This window comes from Solanum pennellii, chromosome 7, assembly GCF_001406875.1.
Source record: "Solanum pennellii chromosome 7, SPENNV200".
In the NCBI taxonomy this organism is placed as follows: domain Eukaryota; kingdom Viridiplantae; phylum Streptophyta; class Magnoliopsida; order Solanales; family Solanaceae; genus Solanum; species Solanum pennellii.
Window position 1 is genome coordinate 15,045,029 of NC_028643.1, and position 21,394 is coordinate 15,066,422.

General features: G+C 33.7%; 2 pseudogenes; both read left to right on the plus strand.

Moving 5' to 3' along the window:
• Nucleotides 1-5,874: 5,874 nt before the first annotated feature.
• LOC114077962 lies at nucleotides 5,875-6,585 on the plus strand (annotated as a pseudogene).
• A 186-nt stretch (nucleotides 6,586-6,771) lies between these two features.
• LOC107024869 lies at nucleotides 6,772-7,436 on the plus strand (annotated as a pseudogene).
• Nucleotides 7,437-21,394: the final 13,958 nt, after the last annotated feature.

Genomic DNA, 21,394 nt, shown 5'->3' on the forward strand with positions numbered 1-21,394 from the left:
CATGTAATTTTACATGCTCCATATCGATACATTTTCCCAAATTTGAAGCATGTCCATCAGGCATCTTAAGTTTCTCGACCAAGTCACATATTTTACGCTTTTGATCCAGTGTAAACAAATAACTAGCCTTAGGCTTGAAGAACTTGTTGTTCTGTTTCTCTTGCAACCACAACTCTTTCGCCTACAGTATTCTGGTAAGTCCATTCTAGCTTTAATATTATCTTTTGTCTTTCCATTGACATCCATTAATGTGTTGGATAAATTATCAAAGTATTTTTTTCCGATATGCATGACATCAAGATTATGTCGAAGAAGATTATCCTTCCAATATGGTAGCTCCCAAAATATGCTTTGTTTTGTCCAATTATGTGCAACACCATACCCATCAAATTTGTATGGTTGTTCTTCTGTAACCTTTTGAAAGTGTTGAACCCTCTCTCAAACTTGTTCTCCATTCAAGATTGGAGGTGGACAACTTTGTTCAACAGTATTCTTTCTGAATGCATTTTTCATACTCCTAAAGTCATGATCCATTGGCAAGAACTGTCGATGACAATCAAACCAACAATTTTTACGACCATGTTTCAAAGTGAATGATTTAGTATTTTTCATACAGTAAGGATAAGCCAACTTTCCCGCTGTCATCCACCCTGACAATATTCCATACACAGGAAAATCATTAATAGTCCACATTATGGCAGCCCGCAATTTGAAATTTCGCTTAAGAGACACATCAAATGTTTCAACCCCATGAATCCACAACTGTTTCAACTCATCAATCAAAGGTTGAAGGTATACATCAATCAAAACTTTTGGATTTCGTTGGCCAGCAATGACACAATTGAGAAATATATATGGACTGGTCATACACATCTCAGGTTGAAGATTATATGGTGTTACAAATACTGGCCAACAAGAATATGGTGCAGCAGAAACAAAATGTGGCGTGAATCCATATGAACATAAACTCAATCTAATGTTCCTTGGTTCGGCCACAAACTGTGGATATGTTCTATCAAAATGCTTCCAAGACTCTTCATCAGAAGGATGACACATAACACCAGGTGGTATTCTATTTTCATGATGTCATCTCATGTGAGGAGCAGAGCTATTAGATGCATACAACCTCTTTAACCTTGGTATAAGAGGTAAGTAATGCATCGCCTTAATAGGAACTTTCTTCCCGCTAGGAGTCCTCTTATAACGAGATTTTCCACAAAACTTACACGATTCTAGATCAATATCATCCTTATAGTATAACATGCAACCATTTTCACAACAATGAATTCTCATCGATGGCATTCCTAACTTTGATATCTACCTCTTTGCCTTGCAGAAATTATCAGGTATCTCTAGATTTGGGTCAACTAAATCATGCATAAGCACAATAATAGAGTCCATTGCCCCTTGAGGAACATTCCAATCTGATTTTATACTTAATAATCTACAGCAATAGACAATTGTGAGTGTGGACACCCCTCATATAAAGGCCGACTAGCAGCTTCCAATTGTTCAAAGAAAATTTTACATTCAGCATTAGGAGCTTCTTCACCTTGATTACCAGATTCAAAATTAGAATGCACCCCAAACGCATCCTGAACCATGTCATGCATTCTATAATTTTCACTACTACTTTCACCAGGAACATAATGTTGAAATACATCAAAACTATTATCAATTTCTCCATGAGTAGTCCACACTGTGGTATTCTTTTTTAAACCCATTTCGATGGAGATGAAGCTCAACAATATCTGGTTTTTCATAACTCAAACATTTACATTTATTACACGGACACTTAATCACACCATTATGTTGAAAAGGTTCTAGTGTCTTTGCATACTCAATAAAACTAGTGACACCTTCTAAAAATTCAGGTCTTAGACCCATTCGACCAGAATTGGTCATATTATACATCCAACTACGATCCATCTACACAAAGATTAAAAAAAAAACAAAAATTATAAATACTAAAATAAGTAGTAATTCACAATCTTAAAGAATAGTTCACTCAACCTTACAGTGAATCTGGGTTAGTTGTAGTTGCACCAGTTAAGGAGCAAAATTCTAATGCTTAGGCTTTTCTCAGTCCATTTACTCCTAGGATGTGGTGTATCACTAGTGTGTTTTATTTTAATTTTGGAACACAGATTGAATGATGATTTCAGCAGACCTCTGAGTAAACAGATTGTCACTTTTAATGGTGCGTTGGCAAGTATTTATGATAAAAGGGCACACAACGTCTAATATGAACAAGTATAAGCGAACAAATATGTATTATCACAAAAGAGAAGCACCAAAGTTAATAGTACAGGTCACATTTGGTCTATAACAAAAACTTCATTCATCAATTGAATATACAAAAAATTTTCCCTATATTCATTAGTTGAATATCTAAAACTGATACTTGTATAATGTGTTACACTTTTCCTATTTCAAGGTAGTTGCGTAATCATAATTGTATTTTGTCTTTTTCTGTAGGAAAGCTTTGATCCTATTGTTTCCAATTTCGGACAAGATTTTACACGTGTTATGGTTTATGGGTGAGTGTTTCTTTACTTAAGCATTGTGTAGTTGCTTTATGTACTCCAAGTTGCATGCTGAGATCAAATTTATTAGTTTTATAATATATGCTTTAGCATAAGAAGAGTTTTATGCATAAATATTTAGTTTTATAGTATATGCTTTAGCATAAGAAGAGTTTAATGCATAAATATTAATAGTTGGCAGTATTGGTATGTAATTATTTTTTATATTCTCAACTCTAGCAAGATATTTTTTTTGTTGTCTATATATATGCTTTATCTCCCCTTCCCCTGTTTATTTTTCTGTTTGCTGAAGTACATCAGCAAATAGTTTCTAAAAGAAAATGTTATTTTACGGGATTAGCAACGTAAATGTATGACAATTTTCACACAAAACGTTCTTATTATTATTAATACCCTTCTTGTCTTGTTCACCCGCTCCATTCTCGTGACATTTTACATCTACCTTTACTGATAGATTTAGAAAGTTGACAATTATCTCCCCACAGAATCTTAAAGTTTAAACATACCGGAATTTATTATCAACAAATCATTTTTCTTTAAATTAATCTTTTTCCTTAATTTCATTATCGTTTCTCCTAAATTACAAGTAAGAAAATCAATTTACTCCATCTTTCTTTAGCGTAGGTTTACTAATTAGCTCTCAAAATCAACAGAATCAATTTACGCCTAATTGATTTTCTTTACTTAGACAGCTCTCAAACTCGCCCAAATCAGCTCTCATAATCGCCAAAATCACTTCCACCTCCATCACGGAAGTAGGTGTACACGTGACCACCTCCTCCATGACATAATTACGTGTACATGTCACCACCTTCTTCATCATCTAAATACGTCCACAAGTCCCTATCACCTCCATAAGTAAAGTACATATACAAGTCACCACCTCCTCCATCACCTAAATACGTGTACAAGTCTCCACCACCTCCCTCACATAAGTACCTTTACAAGTCCCAGGGACCACCAAATACATTACACATTTAACATAACTAATTCCATTATTAGTAATATATCATATCTAATACTATTCTTGTACATTCTACCAAATTATTTCAAAAATTAAACTTATTATGGCATTCTCACAAAGCTTGGTCAATGGTACAACTAACTTCACAGAGGGCAAGGCTGCTCTCCTAGAATTTTATCCTAGAAGCTTGCTCCACTTTTGATGTTGTCTATCACTAATGTTGGTGTGAAAAAGCTCTTGTATAAATACTTATGTTCCCTCTTCTTTCATTCCATAACACTTTAAGCTCTTGTATAAGGCAACAACACAGTGGCTTAAGAGTACTATAACAGAATGTTATTTTGAGAATTCTGATCATTATGATCTATACATGATAAGCAATGTATAAAGCTCTTGTATAAGTACATTCTGCCTTATATATGATTAGCAACGTAAATATATGGCAGTTCTCATACAAAACATTCTGATTATTATTATTAATCCTCAACAAAGAAACATGAATAACTCTAAGTTCTACAACGTTAGCAATGACAATTTGAGTCTCTTGTCTACTAATTCACTTTAGCCAAATGTACAATTTGAAGATTCTATATTCATATATTCCCAAGGTCTTGACTTTAAATTTAGAATATTTTAACTCCATCTCTTAAGTTGAAGAAATACTTGTTTTGACAAGTTGGAGCCAGATAATAATTTTCTAAGAACATTTTCCATATAATCATTTGAGTGGAAGAAACCTCAATCTTTTGTTGAGTAAAATTATAGTCTATTTCTAAACAACTCGTTCTCTAATGAAACACAAAAATTTGAAGCAATGTGCAATGCAACTCAGATCAATTTCGTTGGTTCATCTTCTCTGTTACTCAACTCTTAGAGAAGTTGCTTTGTACAGAAGCTCACATTCAGCCAGCCATTAAAAGAATGAAAAGAATACAGGGCAACTATATCTATACACCACTAAACACAAAGGAGATTCCACTACATGCCAACTATTTTCTACCAATGGAGGAATGAGTGTGCAGAAAATTGTGAAAAACTTACCTTGCAGGTTGGAGGAGTTTCGTCGAGAGCTTTGATTAGCGGCAAAGGGAAGGTTTTGAGAGGACGAAAAAGGAACAAGGCTTATTTTATGATAAAGTGGAGAAAATTAAGCCAACGGTGTCAAATAAGTCTCGTTTTTGTTTTTGGTGACAGATTGACCAAGAGCCGGTCAAATCTTCTTTAAAACGTAATTAACTAATTATGGGACCAATTAACATTTTCAAAACTTTCTAAGTTTTTATAAAATATAAAAACACACTTTTATAATTAAAACCAAATCATTTAAAAAGAAAAATCTTTTCATCTTCCATCCTCTCTTCTCTCTCTTCTTTTCTTCATCTTCTTCCGTAGAAATTTGGAAATGCGTCGTTACTCTTCCTATCCAGTCCTCCATTACTCTCTCATCTTTCTGATCTGTAATCGTGTTCGACTAGAAATGGGTAAGTTATTTTTTGAAATACTTTACAATTTTCGAAGTTTTTTTCTTGGATTAATGAAAAATAAAATGTTCTGTAGGTGTAAAAATTGAATAATCGACTTAATGGTGTGTATTATTTATCATATTTGAAAGAAAATCAGCCAACTCAAAAAATTCTTATTCTGAGGAAATGTATCTGTAATGTTATTATTCAGTGAAAAGTCATTTTTTTGTTGTTCTTTTTTTTAGCCATTTTGTTGATATGATTTTAGCGTATGTTGCTACATTTTAGTGATATGTTGGTCATCTGTTGCCACATATGATTCAAATATTGCAATAATCTGTACAGATTTGTCAACATATGATTCATCTGTCGCTACATAAGATGTATATGTTGCGCAACAGCAGGTACATATGTGACAGCATAATGTTAATTTATCGCAACAGATTATCCATCAGTTGCAACATACTACTAATATTATTTTATAATGAATTGTAAAATTGATATGTTGGTCATCTGCTGGCACATAAGATTCAAATGTTGCAATAATCTGTATAGATGGATCAACATATGATGCATCTGTTGCTACATAAGATGGATATGTTGCGCAATAGCAGGTACATATGTGGCAACATAATGTTAATTTATCGCAACAGACTATCCATCGGTTGCAACATACTGCTATAATTATTTTATAATGAATTGTAAAATCTTCTAACATGAAATGCTCTTTTTTTTCTATGCGAAGAATGTGAGCAGCAACATGATTATTTTATTAGTAGTGTTAAAAAACCCACTGATTTTTAAGGAAATGTCACATAATATTGATGTGCAAAGATCCAAGAAGACTTCACAGCCTTTGAAATGTAGGAGGTTGAAAAATTCTATTTCTCAAACACTTTCTATGATTATTGAGAAGAAAGAAAAAGAGAAGAAGGCAAAGGAGGAGAAGGAGAAGAATGAGAATGAGGAGAAGGAGAAGAAGGCAAAGGAGGAGAAGGAGAGGGAAAAGAAGGAAAATGAAGAGAAGGAGAAGGAGAAGAAGGCAAAACATGAGAAGGAGAAGAAGGCAAAACAGGAGAAGGAGAAGGAGAAGAAGAAGAAGGCAAAGGAGATGGAGATGGAGAAGCAGAAGGAGAAGGGGAAGGAGAAAGAGAAGGAGAAGCAGAAAGAAAAAGCGAAAGAGAAAAAGAAAGGGAAGAAAGTCGAAGTTGTCAGTTGTGATGTGAAGCGATAATATCTATTTGAAGGTTTTAACATTGACGGCGAGGGTCCAACTGAACTAATGTCATCCATCTCTCAATGGATAAAAGAGGGTCTTTACAAGCATCATGCAAAAAAGTAAGTAAAATAAAACAAGTAAAGTTGTTCAACTATTATTAGAATTTCTTCTTGTTGTCCAATATGTAATGATTTATAATGATTACACAATTGCAGAGGAAACAAGAAGGATCACTACTTAGCCAATTGTTCAAATCTTGAACTCGACGAACTTGATTTTGTAGTTGCATTTCCAATGAATAAGGACTGGTTCTACGTAATGTCTCAACCCAATAGGTGCTGGAATGATGAGGTAAATCCATGCTCACTTTTATGTGTACTGTTTAGTACATGAATATATACAATTACATTGATACACTTGTTTGATGCATGTGTGCAGTATGTGGATGTCATATTTTACTATTTCCGTAAGAAGTCGAAGCAAAAGATTCATTCTGAATATCAATATACCACCACTAGTTGTTTTTTGAAAACATACATTTACAATTCTAATGAATATGAGGATAAAATCATTGACATAATGAAAGGGTATGCTATACCTTCTGGAATGCCTTGGCACTTGACGGATGATGTTTGTCCCTGTAAATAGTGATGGGGAATTCCATTGGGTCTTGGCAGTCGTTGCATTGAAGGAACGGTGCATAAAAATGTATGATTCCATGTCCTCAAATAGGTCTAATAGAAAACTATCCTCCGAGATTCAAAAGTTGGCTACAATGTTGCCAATGTACCTTGAGTTGAGTGGATTTTTTGAGCAAAATGAGCGAACCAACTGGTCAGTTCTTAAATGTTACCAAGGAAAGAACAAATCTCACCCATTTGAAGTCAGTCATGTTACTGGTATTGCCCAACAAGAAAGCAGTAGTATGTAAGTATCACAATATTATTTTGTCTTACGACTATCGAAATGTGATGTTATTATATTTTCTGATTGATGATATACCATGCAGAGATTGTGGAATTTTTGTTGCTGCATATGCTGAGTATTTGAGTGATGGATTACAAGTACCATCATGTGGAATTAATGACAACGCCCTTCGCTTGAGATATGATTCACTCCTATGGAATTATGGTATTGTAAAGGCTCGAAATGGTTACGTTAGTAATAATAAAGACCCAGAGATGCGTAGAACTAAAAAAAAATCTAAGATCGTTGAAAATATTGCGTTTACAACCATTGATTAGATAGGTGGTTATGTATATCAATCATATCATTGTGAATTACCTTTTTGTTGATAAGTTGTATAAAACAATTGGTGAAGTCTTAATTAAAATGTAATTTCTGTAGTAATAAACACGACAAAATTATATGTAGCAACAGTTCGTATATATGTAGAAACAGATAGTATATATATGTCACAGTTTGAATTGTTAAAATTAAAAAAAATAAACGACTTTATTTTCATTTTCCCTCTCTCCTCTCTCTTCTCTTCTATAAATGTCGTTTTGTATTCCACAAGATTGATTTATTTATACTAATTTATCTTCTATATATGTAATTTCTATTGTAATAAACACGATAAAATTATATGTTGCAACAGTTCGTATATATGTATCAACAAATAATATATATGTAGCAACATATGTCCACAGTTTGAATTGTCAAAGTTAAAAAAATGGCTTTATGTTCATTTTCCTTCTCTCCTCTCTCCTCTCTTCTATAAATGTCATTTCGTATTCCACAAGATTTAATTATTTATACTAATTTCTCTTCTATATATGTAATTTTTGTAGTAATAAATACAAAAAAATTATATGTTGCAACAGTTCGTATATATGTAGCAACAAATATTATATATGTAGCATCATATGTCACAGTTTGAATTGTCAAAATTAAAAAAAAATAAACGACTTTAATTTTCATTTTCCCTCTCTCCTCTCTCTTCTATAAATGTCGTTTCGTATTCCACAAAATTTATTTATTTCTTCTCTACTACCAACTACTACTCCTTCTTCTCTTTTTCTCTTAATCCTTCCTTCACAGATCATCTTCTACAGCAAGGCGGTGTTGTCCTCATAATTTCTACTTTATCGTTGATATATATCTTCTCAGGTAAGGTAATATTTAATTAGGGTTTGAAATGCATGTGTTTATCAGCTTATTGCCCTGTTTTAACTTGTGGTTGTAGCTCATGTGTGTGTGGCTTTCAAATATTTTATTTTTGTGGTTGTAGATACAAATATAATGGTTCCTGTAAAAAAAAAACTTGATATTGCTACATCTGACCAAACAAAGATCCAAAAGAAGGCTAGGTCTAAAATTCATAGGAAGAGGAACGAAAATACTACACCTTTAGGAAAACTTGCAACTGAAGCAGTTTCTTCTTCTCAAGTAGAAGTAAAATTTTGTCAAAAAGAATATGAACAAAGAGAAGTAGTGGAGGAAGAAAATGGAAACAAGAAGTTAAGGAACAAGGGAAAATAAATGAAGTTCAGGAAGAAGAAGGGGAGAATACAGAAGTAGTAGTTGTGGCACAACAAGAAAACCTAAATGAAGTTCATGAAGAAGAACAAGAATTTCATGAAGAGTTCAATGCTAGTGGTGATGATGGGAATAAAATCATCAATGCAGACACTTTCCCTGTGCATCTGCAGCCTGATCCTAATGGTGACAGCATCATTAGGTCAGTCCTGGAAAGACCTTTCGTCTAATTCAAGGATATCCTCAAGAGAAATCAATTGGAAGATTTTCTCAGAAATAGCTGTTTGGTCATTTTCGTGATTTACCCATTGATCCACATTTTCAAATGACCACCGTGTATGAACTTTTGAAAAGAAAGTTCATTTTGAAAATCCCACTAAGAAGGATGAGATTCTAATTAATTACTGTGGCATGCTAGTTTTCTTTGGCATAAGAGAGTTTGCCATAGTTACAGGGCTAAAATGTCATCCTCCTGTTGAGCCCATCCCTGAATACATTGTTAAAATAGAACCACGACCAAAAAAATAGTTAAAGAAGTAGCAGAAGTAGGACAACAGTCACTGCAAAGTGTGGAACAGGACTTGATGTCCCTTGTTGGCAAAAGCTTCGAAAATTCTGACTTATTAAGTTTGTTGGAACGGGAGGATACAACAAGGAAGCACAAGGAATCATTGTGCTTACTTTGGTTTACACATAATATTCTTTTGCCGAAGGATCCGGGCAACAACATACTTCTAAAGTATGTCAATTTCTGTCAGGATATTGAAGCTTTCAAGAACTACCCGTGGGGTCATGAGAGCTTTCATATAACTGTCGACTACATGTTAAGGACTTAAGAAGAAAAGAACAGCAACTTGTTTGGTTTTCCATGGGCTTTCATGGTAAAGCTGAATGTTTTTAATCTTTTTATATTATAATAAGTAATAATTCAACATTTGATTATTGACAGGTTTTCCTTTTTTACAGGCCTGAGCATTTAAATTCATTCCTTATTTTACCCACCAAGTAATTGCAGGAGAAGAGAGATCATCCCCAAGGATGATGATATGGTTGATGGCAAGAACAAAAACTACCAAAGAAGAGAATATTCCAGATCTTTTGAACCCTCCTTTTGATGCAGTAAGTTACTATTAGTATATTACAGGCATATGTTGCTACATTTGTGTCACATGTTGCTACAGATGAATTGTCTGTCGCGACATGTGTCACAAATGTTGCTATAGATAAATCATCTGTAGGAACTTGTGTCACATGTTGCAACACATGACTCGTCTGTAGCAACATGTGACACAAATGTTGCTACAGACGAATCATGTGTTGCGACATGTGCCACAAATGTTGCTACAGATGAATTGTCTGTTGCGACATCTGTCACAAATTTTGTTACAGGTGATTCATCTGTAACAACATTTGTGACACATGTCGCAACAGACAATTCATCTGTAGCAACATTTGTAGCAAAATTTGTGACACATGTCACAACAGACAATTCATCTGTAGCAACATTTATGGCATATGTCGCAACACATGATTCGTCTGTAGCAACATTTGTGTCACATGTTGCTACAGACGAGTCATGTGTTGCAACATGTGACACATGTTACTACAGATGATTCATCTGTAGCAATATTTGTGACACATGTTGCGACAGACAATTCATTTGTAGCAATAGTCTTACTGATGACTCATTTTTACTATTTTAGGTTGTCCATCCATGGATTACCCCAACAGAAGAGGAATTGCAATGTCATATCTAATAACTCTAGGGTTGGTTGAAACCATTTTTGATCCTGTTGTGGATAGAGTTAAAATGGTGTTGGCTGGAGCAACAACCATCAAAAGAGAGAGAGTTCCTAATAAAGTCAGTAATGAATTTGTTGTTTTTGATGCTGATGATGGTGTTGATGTTGATGATACTGCTGGTGTTGGTGCTGCTGCTGCTTGTATTGGTGGTGCTGCTGGTGTTGGTGCAGGACAACACGAAGGGGCTACCTCTTGTAGACGATGTTGTGGCTTTCTCTGTGAGAAGTGTAAGAAACATGATGAAGATTCTGTCATGTATCTACAAAAATTGAGTGAAGTTGTCAATGAATTAAAAAACAAGAGGGGTGTGAAGGGCATTGTATCAAAGAATGTGCGGCATTCATGTACTCCAAAGGCCAAGCGGAGAAAAGAATCATTTGCCAAGGCAATGAAAAATTTGAAGAGGAAGATGTTTGGAGAAATTCCAAGGGGCTTAATGGAGGAAGGGGTGACGGAGTATAAAAAGTTGAATATTTATAGGCGTCCCTATGTAGCTGAAAAAGAAGCAGTAATTAAGGTGACCGGTCCAAAAGATATTCGAATGGAATACAACATGCATGTTTTTACCGGTCAAGATTTCAGGAACATGACAAGCCTAACAGTTTGGTGGGAAGACTAGGTAATCCTACTTTTTGTATTATTAACTATTTCTTATGTCTATTCAGTGACTACTCTTCCTAACTATTTAATATTATTTTTTATTTCAGTATATTGACGAAATCCTTAACCTCATGCATCAGAGGCATTGGAAATACCCGGACTACTATGATCCCAGAGATAGAATCCTCGATCTTAATTTCTGTATGAACTTCCTACATAGATATAATCAAATCAGCGATGAGGCAACAATATCAGGTGGTAAAAGCATAAGTCAGTTACTAGATAACTTTGTGTGGGATGATGATATGATTGACTATGTCAGGGGTATTAGGCCAACTCCTGGAGGCATGGATTGGATTGATGCAAAAAGGATTTTGACAGTCATGAACATTTCGGGAAACCATCTCGTGACTATCGAGATTCTCTTGCACGAGGGATTGATCAATGTTTATGACTGCAACCTGGTGGTTATGGAACATGACAAGTTTTTCACACTCATACAACCTGTCTTCGAGTTGCTGCCCAAATTGCTGAAGCAGGGTGGAATAATGAATCATTTTCCAAAAAAGTTGCTCACTCAACCATGGGAATTTAACGGTCGAATAGAACCTATGGTACAAAATGCAAGTGGATCGGCGTGCGGGTCATATTCCATTCCATTCATTGAGCACTTTATTAGTCGGATAGAATTGCATCCACCCAGTTCACTGTTATGTGACAATCTAATTGAACGGATGCAATATATTTGGGCTAATGGGATAATATCTCAGTTCTTAAAGCCTTGACATTATGCTTGTAATTAAAGACAATATTTAATTTATTAAATATGTTAGTTTATTTTATCTTAAAGACAACGTAATTAAAGAAAATGTTTATTTTATCAATTTGTCTATCACAACATTTGGCATATGTCGCTACAGATGATTCACCTATAGAAACCTTTGAGTCAGATGTTGCTACAGATGATTATATGTAGCAACATTTGTTGCATATGTTTCTACAGATGATTATATGTTGCAACATTTGAGTCATATGTTTCTACAAATGATTATATGTAGCAACATTTGAGTCAGATGTTTCTACAGCTGATGCGTATATCGCAACATTCGTCCGTCACAACATGTGGCATATGTTGCTACGGACGAATCAGCTGTAGCAACATTTGAGTCATATGTTTGTATAGGTGATTATATGTAGCAACATTTGAGTCATATGTTGCTAAAGATGATTATATGTAGCAACATTTGAGTCATATATTTCTATAGATGATTATATGTAGCAACATTTGAGTCACATGTTGCTACACTGATGCCGTATATCACAATATTTTTCCATCACGACATGTGGCATATGTTGCTACAGATGATTCACCTGTAGCAACATTTGTTGCATATGTCGCCAATGATGATTATATGTAGCAAGATGTGAATCATATGTTGCTAAGAATGAATATATGTAGCAACATTTGAGTCATATGTTGCTACAGCTTAAGCGTATATCGCAACATTCATCCGTCACAACTACATAATAATTTGTTGTTTGATCAGGAGTACAAAACTACGTCTATTTAATTCCACAACTATGATAATTGTATTTGTTGTACACAACTACATAATAATTTTGTATCCTCTAAAAAATTCTTTTTGGTAATGCTTAAAAATACAAGAAAAAAAACAAAGAAAACCAACATTAGCTTCCAAATGCTACAACAATTGGTCTTTTTCTTCTCCTTCATCCCCCATTTGGTACTTCTTTTGATATGACTTTCATCAACAGTGTCTAACTCCTTAATTTTTTTTTGCCAATCGGAGAATAACGAACTTGGATCGTATATCAACATCTTCACGATCCCTACATCTAAAGAAGTTGCATGAATTCTCATAAAATACCACAAAGAAATAAATTTTAATCAAAAAAATAAAGAGATCTGAAATCTCCAAAATTTTTAGAAATAAACAAACATACACGATATCGTGGACAAGACCAAACTCTGCGACCTGGATTGTCTTTTGACCATGAAGTTTGCATTAAAAGTAGAACTTCATGTTTACAATACATTTTAACATTCCACATAATATCATTTTCATCATCATAAATTCGACTTAGTATAGCATTTGACATCATACCATTGGAGTACCGAAATTTGATTTAACCAAAGGCGAATCAAATATAGAACAGTGTGTCTGACACAAAATCAAATTAGATTTGAAAAAAGGTGCCAAAACTGAAGCGACAAAGATGAAAAATTTGAAAACTCTATTCTTGAAATGAAAAATGAAAACGTATTCTAGAATTGGTTGGGCCTATTTTACTTCTTGTTAAACAGAATGGACTTTGCCTATCATTGGACCACTTTTAGAAAATAGTCATTTGTTATAATTATATGTTGCAACATTTTCATTATATGTTGCGAATTTAACAACAGAAACTACATATGTTGCTACAGATGAAAAATCAAGAATACACTAATAAACGATTTGATCGATTTAGAAAAGGAAAACTGGAAATTTCAACGAAATTTTAGTGATTTAGAACATAAATAATCAATAATAATAAGGTATAACATTTGAAACAACGATTTAGAAGGGTGTTATCTAACTATCATATGGATTTACTAGGACAATGTAAGATGAACTAGTGAGATAATTGTCTTTATAAATTTAATTTCTATAATCCAATGGAGAGTATTGTTAACGACCATAATTTGTTACTTAGACATGTTGTAGGACTATATATTGGTGTTAAATATCGAATTACGTGACAATTTAATTGAATTAAGCTCCAAAAAAGTCATTTGTTATAATTATATGTTGCAACAATTTTGTTATATGTTGCGTATTTAACAACAGAAACTGCATATGTTGCTACAGATGAAAAATCAAGGAGACACTAACAGAAGATTCGATTGATTAAGGAAAGGAAAATGGAAATTTGAACCAAATTTTAGTGATTTAGAACATAAGTAATCAATAATAATAAGGTATAACATATGGAACAACGATTTAGAAGGGTGTTGTATAACTATCATATGGATTTACTAGGACAATGTATGATGAACTAGTGAGATGATTGCCTTTATAAATAATTGCTATATCCAATTAAGAGTGTTGTTAACAACCATAATTTGTTACTTAGACATGTTGCAGGTCTATATATTGGTTTTACATATCGAATTACGTGATATTTGATTGAATTAAGCCCCAAAAGAATCATTTGTTATAATTACATGTTGCAACAGTTTTGTTATATGTTGCGAATTTAACAATAGAAACTGCATATGTTGCTACAGATGAAAAATCAAGGAGACACTAATAGACGATACCATCAATTTAGGAAAGGAAAAATGAAAATTTGAACCAAATTTTAGTGATTTAGAAAATAAATAATCAATAATAATAAGGTATAACATTTGGAACAAAAATTTAGAAGGGTGCTATATAACTATCATATGGATTTACTAAGACAATGTATGATGAACTAGTGAGATAATTGTCTTTTTAAATATAATTGCTATAATCCAATGAAGAGTGTTGTTAACGACCATAATTTGTTACTTAGACATGTTGTAGGACTATATATTGGTGTTACATATCGAATTACGTGACAATTTAATTGAATTAAGTCCCAAAAGAACTGCATATGTTGCTACAGATTAAAAATTAAGGAGACACTAGTAGACGATTCAATCCATTTAGGAAAGGAAAAATAAAAATTTGAACCAAATTTTAGTGATTTAGAACATAAATTATCAATAATAATATGGTATAACATTTGGAACAACGATTTAGAAGGGTGTTGGATAACTATCATATGGATTTACTAGGACAATGTGTGATGAACTAGTGAGATGATTGCCTTTATAAATATAATTGGTATAATCCAATGGAGAGTGTTGTTAAAGACCATAATTTGTTACTTAGACATGTTGTAGGACTATATATTGGTGTTACATATCGAATTACGTGACAATTTAATTGAATTAAGCCCCAAAAGAGTCATTTGTTATAATTACATGTCGCAACATTTTCGTTATATGTTGCGAATTTAACAACAGAAACTGCATATGTTGTTATAGATGAAAAATCAAGGAGACACTAATAGACGATTCGAAAAATTTAGGAAAGGAAAAATGGAAATTTGAACAAAAATTTAGTGATTTAGAACATAAATAATCAATAATAATAAGGTATAACAATGCAGAGTGTTGTGTACGACCATAATTTGTTATATCATAATTCAAAAATAAGTACAAAACAAGTGAAGGCAACAGTTTAACCATATATAATATAATATGTTGTCACATATATAATTTTAAAATAAATACAAAAAACAATACAATTAACATCGTCTTCAACACAGATTAAATTAAATTATTCCCACACAGTAGTATGCAGAAGAAATTTAACTAGATAATCTAGTTCTAAATCACAAATACACAATTCGCAACGAATATCGTCTTCATCGTCACTTCCTCTGGGCCAGCCTATCCTGCGGGCATTTTGTTGGGGTTGATGCACAGTGCAGGAAATGGGTCTTACACCCAAAATATTAGGTTCTTGCACCCACATTCGATTTAAAATGCACTGCAAATGGGGTCGACATCTTCTCACTATTAGTGGCATATTTTTTTTCATGTTGGCAATGTACATCAAGCCTTCTCTCATGGAAATACCGCCTTCAAATTTTGAAATTACGACAAGCACATACTCTGCACCACGGTGGCCACCTTCTGCTGTTCTTTTAACCATTCTCAGTGCAGTTGGATTATTACGATTGAAAAAATCAAACTATAAAAGAAACAACACATTAAGATTACAAAATAAATTAATGCAGGGTGAAAAAGAACTAAAAACAGTAAAATTACCACGCCTTTTCTGTATAAGGCTTCTAAGTTCTCTGATGCTATGCAAATATTAATGAAAGACACGACATGGTGATTTGTCATCCATGTAGGTTCAGTGGGAAAGCTGGCCAATGTAACCTTCTGATATACAGAACGTTCATTATCAACTTCATTGAGGAACCTATAACATAATTTAACACTATCTTCTAGAGAGTAGGAAGCAACCCTTTCAACGATAAGAATTATTGGTTCAATCGGGAGGGATTCGAAGAGTTTTAAACTAGTTGAAGTCATTTTTAAGAATCAAGAAGAAGAGAACAAGATAAGACAACTTTTGACTTATCTCTCCCTTCTTGTGTTCTTATAAAGGCCAACAATTTTAAAATGTTACAAGACATGACGTTTCAACAGAGTGAACTGAAGAGTCGTAATAATCAAACAAAAGGTATTATCTAATAACACTTGTTGCATATGTTGCCACATCTAATATATCTAAAAGCACTCTCCCACGTAATCACTATTTAAAAGTATATGTTGTTACAAATGATTATATGTAGCAACATTTGAGTCATATGTTGCTGCAGATGATTATATGTAGCAACATTCGTCCGTCACAACATGTGGCATATGTTGCTACAGCTGATTCGTCTGTAACAACATTTATTACATATGTTGCCACATCTAATATATCTAAAAGCACAGTACCACATAATCATTATTTAAAAGTATATGTTGCTAGAGATGATTATATGTAGCAATATTTGAGTCAAATATTGCTACAGCTGATGCGTATATCGCAACATTCGTCCGTCACAACATTTGAGTCATACGTTGCTACAAATGATTATATGTAGCAAAATTCGTCCATCACAACATGTGGCATATGTTGCTACAACTGATTCGTCTGTAGCAACATTTATTGCATATGTTGCCTCATCTAATATATCTAAAAGTGCAGTCCCACATAATCATTATTTAAAAGTAGATGATTATATGTAGCAATATTTGAGTCAAATGTTGCTACACCTGATGCCTATATCGCAACATTTGTCCGTCATAATATTTGAGTCATATGTTGCTACAGATGATTATATGTAGGAACATTTGAGTCACATGTTGCTACATGTAATGATCTATGGCAACATATACTTTTAAATAATGATTATGTTGGAGTGTGCTTTTAGATATATTATATGGGGCATATGCAACAAATGTTACTACAGTCGAATCACAACATGTGGCATATGTTGCTACAGATGATTCGTCTGTAGAAACATTTGTTGCATATGTTGCCACATCTAGTATATCCTGTAGCAACATCTGACATATGTTGACATAGAAACAAATAAGAGCAACAAATCACGCATTGGAGCATTTATAAATAACATTATATAATAGATATCATCTTCAAATAAGAAAAAACATTCATTAAAATTCAACAACACAATGCTTAACACTTCTTATGAGGTATTTCGATTTGGGCATGTAGTTTTTTTGTGGCCAAAGTCCCAACATACTTAACACTTATTTTTTCTTGTTGGAAATGATTCACCAACTCCATGTCGTCTCTTATATGTCCTTCTTCCGGGTTTACTTGGATCAACATATGGAGGAGGTATTTCTCTCTGTATGATATCCAAAGGGACAATCTAAGCATCTTCAGTTGGCACCGGGTGAATTTCCTGACAATATGCCATTATGTATTTTTCCACTGAATAATATCGGGAGGAGTACAAGTAAATCTGATTTCCAAAATCATCACCATGTTGGGATCTAATCGCTGCCATGGCATGTGGACAAGGTATTTTGTCCAAATCAAAAATTCTACAAGTACAAGTTCTTCTTTGTAGATCCACAGTAGGAACATCTCCATGACCAGTGACACTGAACTTGTAGTTAGCGATTTGATGGGCCAACAACTTGTTGCCCGCGTTGACATACTCTGATATATCTTTTTCAATTGAAGGAACAAATCTATTGTGGAGTGCACCAGTTCCATACGCCTCTGGTGAAATAAAAATGCAAATCTACTGTTTATTTCATCAAATAGAGCGACAATGGGAAATTCTCTTTCAACATCAAACATAGCATTAACCAATTCTGTGATGTTTGACGTCATAATGTTATATCTACACAACAACAGATAAAAATCAAACAAAACACATAAAGTAAAAATAAACTCAATTGAGATGGTACCTATTTCCCGTGCAAAATACCCTACTCCATGTGTGAAATCCAACACGTTCAAGAGCTTCAGCGACCTTTGGTACCAAATCTCTTATTTGATTGAAATGATCATTGAACTCACACATATCGTACGCCTTTGATGCTTTATAAAAATGGGACACTACCTTTGAATTGTGAAAGTTATTTCGAATATTTTCCCCAAGGTGTCTCATGCAACAACCATAATGAGATGCAGGGTAGATTCTCGGAACCATCTTTCGAATACTTGAATGACTATCAAAGATAATGCACAAATCATCAGTATCATCTACAAAGCTTCTCATATTTTGAAAAAATATTCATATGAGGCATCACATTCCTTGTCCACGACACAGAAAGCCACTGGAAATATATGATTCTCGGCATCTTGTGCCACCGCCGATAGCATAACTCCTCCATACTTGCTCCTTAGAAATGTACCATCAACGGCTATTACTTTTCTCATTTCTTGAAAACCAATTACCCAAGCAGCATATGATACAAAGAAGTACTGGAACCTCCCATTTTCATCGAGCGACAATGTCGTCTTGCTTCTTGGATTCACAACTTCAAGCATATACTGGTACGCATTAAGCACCGCGTACCCGTGCTCATGTGTTCCCTTAAAACTAGACTTAGCATGCTCCATGCCCTTATAAATCTTCCAATAGCTTACCTTACAACCCAATTCTATGCGGAGTTGATTTGAGATGTTCTTGTGGATGGGCCTTTACCATTGGGAAACCTATTTTCAAAGTACTTACCTATGACTTTTGCCGAAGCGTGGGGATTATGACTTGTAAGATGCTCTGAACCACACGTATGGTACTTTTCATAGATTCTAATGGAAAACCTGTCACTACTTGTAAATTACACAGCCCTCAGCCACCAATTGCAATCCGGATATGAACATTTAAAGGAAAACACATTACGAGAATTGATCACCTTTTTCAGTCTAAATTTTTTTTTCAAGCAAGCAATTTTCAATGAATTTGCCAGTTCTTGCTTGTTCTTGAATGTCATTCCCTTATAAAATCATGTTTTATCATCTCTAACATTATTCACATGTGAAGTTTCAGAAGCACATGGATTGTTGCTGCCAACTGTAGGTGTGGGAGGAAACTTTCTCTCAAGGTCCGACCCTTCAGCTTGAGCTTCACCTTCACCTTCACCTTCACCTATTCCATTTTCATCATCAGAATTATTCATGTCCGAAGGATGAAATTCATCATCAAACATATCTTGTTGGCCTTGGTCTCATTATGATCCTCCTCGATAGGAGTTTCTTCCAAGTAGACTTTTAATATTGGCGGTTTCTCTGTTCCTCCCAAATAAACACTCAAACTAGATTGATCAATTATTCTAAAAGGTAAAACCTTCTCATTATGAAAAAAATGGGGAATGTAACTCATGAAAAGATCTTGCGGTTTACAATTGTATCCAGAATTTTGCACAACTGAATTAAAGAACTCATCACACAAAATGTTTCTTTCGACATACATCCCTACTGAACCGGCTTCTCGTCCTTTTACTATCCTCCCAACACCATATGAATCGATTTTTCTTCTCGACCCATTCACCACGACAATCATTCCCTACAAATAATGACATTGTACCTGAGGAAAATAATTAAAAAAATAATTACAAATTATGAAGAATAGGCATATGTAGCAACATACGACTATTCTGTGGCAATATTCGAGTCATATATTGCTACATATGACTGTTTTGTTGTGAAAAATAAATCACATGTTGCTACATTTCTTAGTTATATCATATGTAGCAACATATGACTATTCTGTTACGAGATGTAAGTCATATGTTGCTACATATTACTGTTCTGTTGTGAAAAATAAATCAACATGTTGATACATTTTTTAGTTATATCATATGTTGCAACATATGACTATTCTGTTGTGAGATGTAAGTCATATGTTGCTACAGATGACTGTTCTGTTGTGAAAAATAAATCACATGCTGCTATATTTTTTAGTTATATCATATGTAGCAACTTATGACTATTCTGTTGCGAGATGTAAGTCATAGGTTGCTATATATGACTATTCGGTTGTGAAAAATAAATCACATGTTGCTACATTTTTTAGTTATATCATATGTAGCAACATATGACTATTCTGTTGTGAGATGTAAGTCATATGTTGCTACATATGAGTGTTCTGTTGTGAAAAATAAATCAACATGTTGAAACTTTTTTTAGTTATATCATATGTAGCAACATATGACTATTCTGTTGCGAGATTAAGTCATATGTTGCTATAGATGACTGTTTTATTGTGATAAATAAATCACATGCTGCTACATTTTTTAGTTATATCATATGTAGCAACATATGACTATTCTGTTGCGAGATTAAGTCATATGTTGCTACATATGACTATTCTGTTGTGAAAACAAATCACATGTTGCTACACATGACTATTCTGTTGCAAGATGTAAGTCACATGTTGCTACATATGACTGTTCTGTTGTGAAAATAAATCGCATGTTGCTACATATGACTATAATATGTTATAATAGTCAACTTTTTCAACATATAAAACAATATGTTGGAAATGCGAATGCAAATTATTGAAAAAATGTAGGTACCCAGATCATATGATAAGGAATTGATTTTAAATAACTATTAATTGTACTTACCAGAAACAATGGTGTATAACTCTTATGAAGTAATTCCAATTGAACAAAACGAAATTTGGTCCACCAGTTACAGATTAGGTAGAAAACTGATTCAAGAAGAAGAAAGCACAAGCACTACCAGTGAAGACCCGTAATGTACAAAATAAGAAGAAGAAGAAGAGGAAGATAAAGAGAGCAAGAAGAAAGGAAAGCAATCAAGCAAAGATGAGAGTAGAAGAAGAAGAGGAGGTCGAATACGACAGTTGGAGGCGCGGGAAAAAACTTTTATTTCCTCTTTTGGCTCGATATTTTCCCACCAAAATTGGTTAAATTAGGTTTGGTATAGTAAATTTACCATTTTACCACTCATTTAACCCCCACCAAAAGTTGGTTAAATTAGGTATTGTGAAATTACCCTTTTACCCTTCATTTAATTCACTAGACCAAACTGTCAACTTATAAACTTGAGGGCAACTCCACAATCCTTAATCATTAATCACATAATTGTCACCTATACCCGATACTTAAGACATATGTCACCACCCATTTATTTTGAAACCTTAATGTCACTTTTTTTTAAAATCCCGAGAAAGTGCTCCATAAAGTTATTCTACAATTTGAATTAATTATATT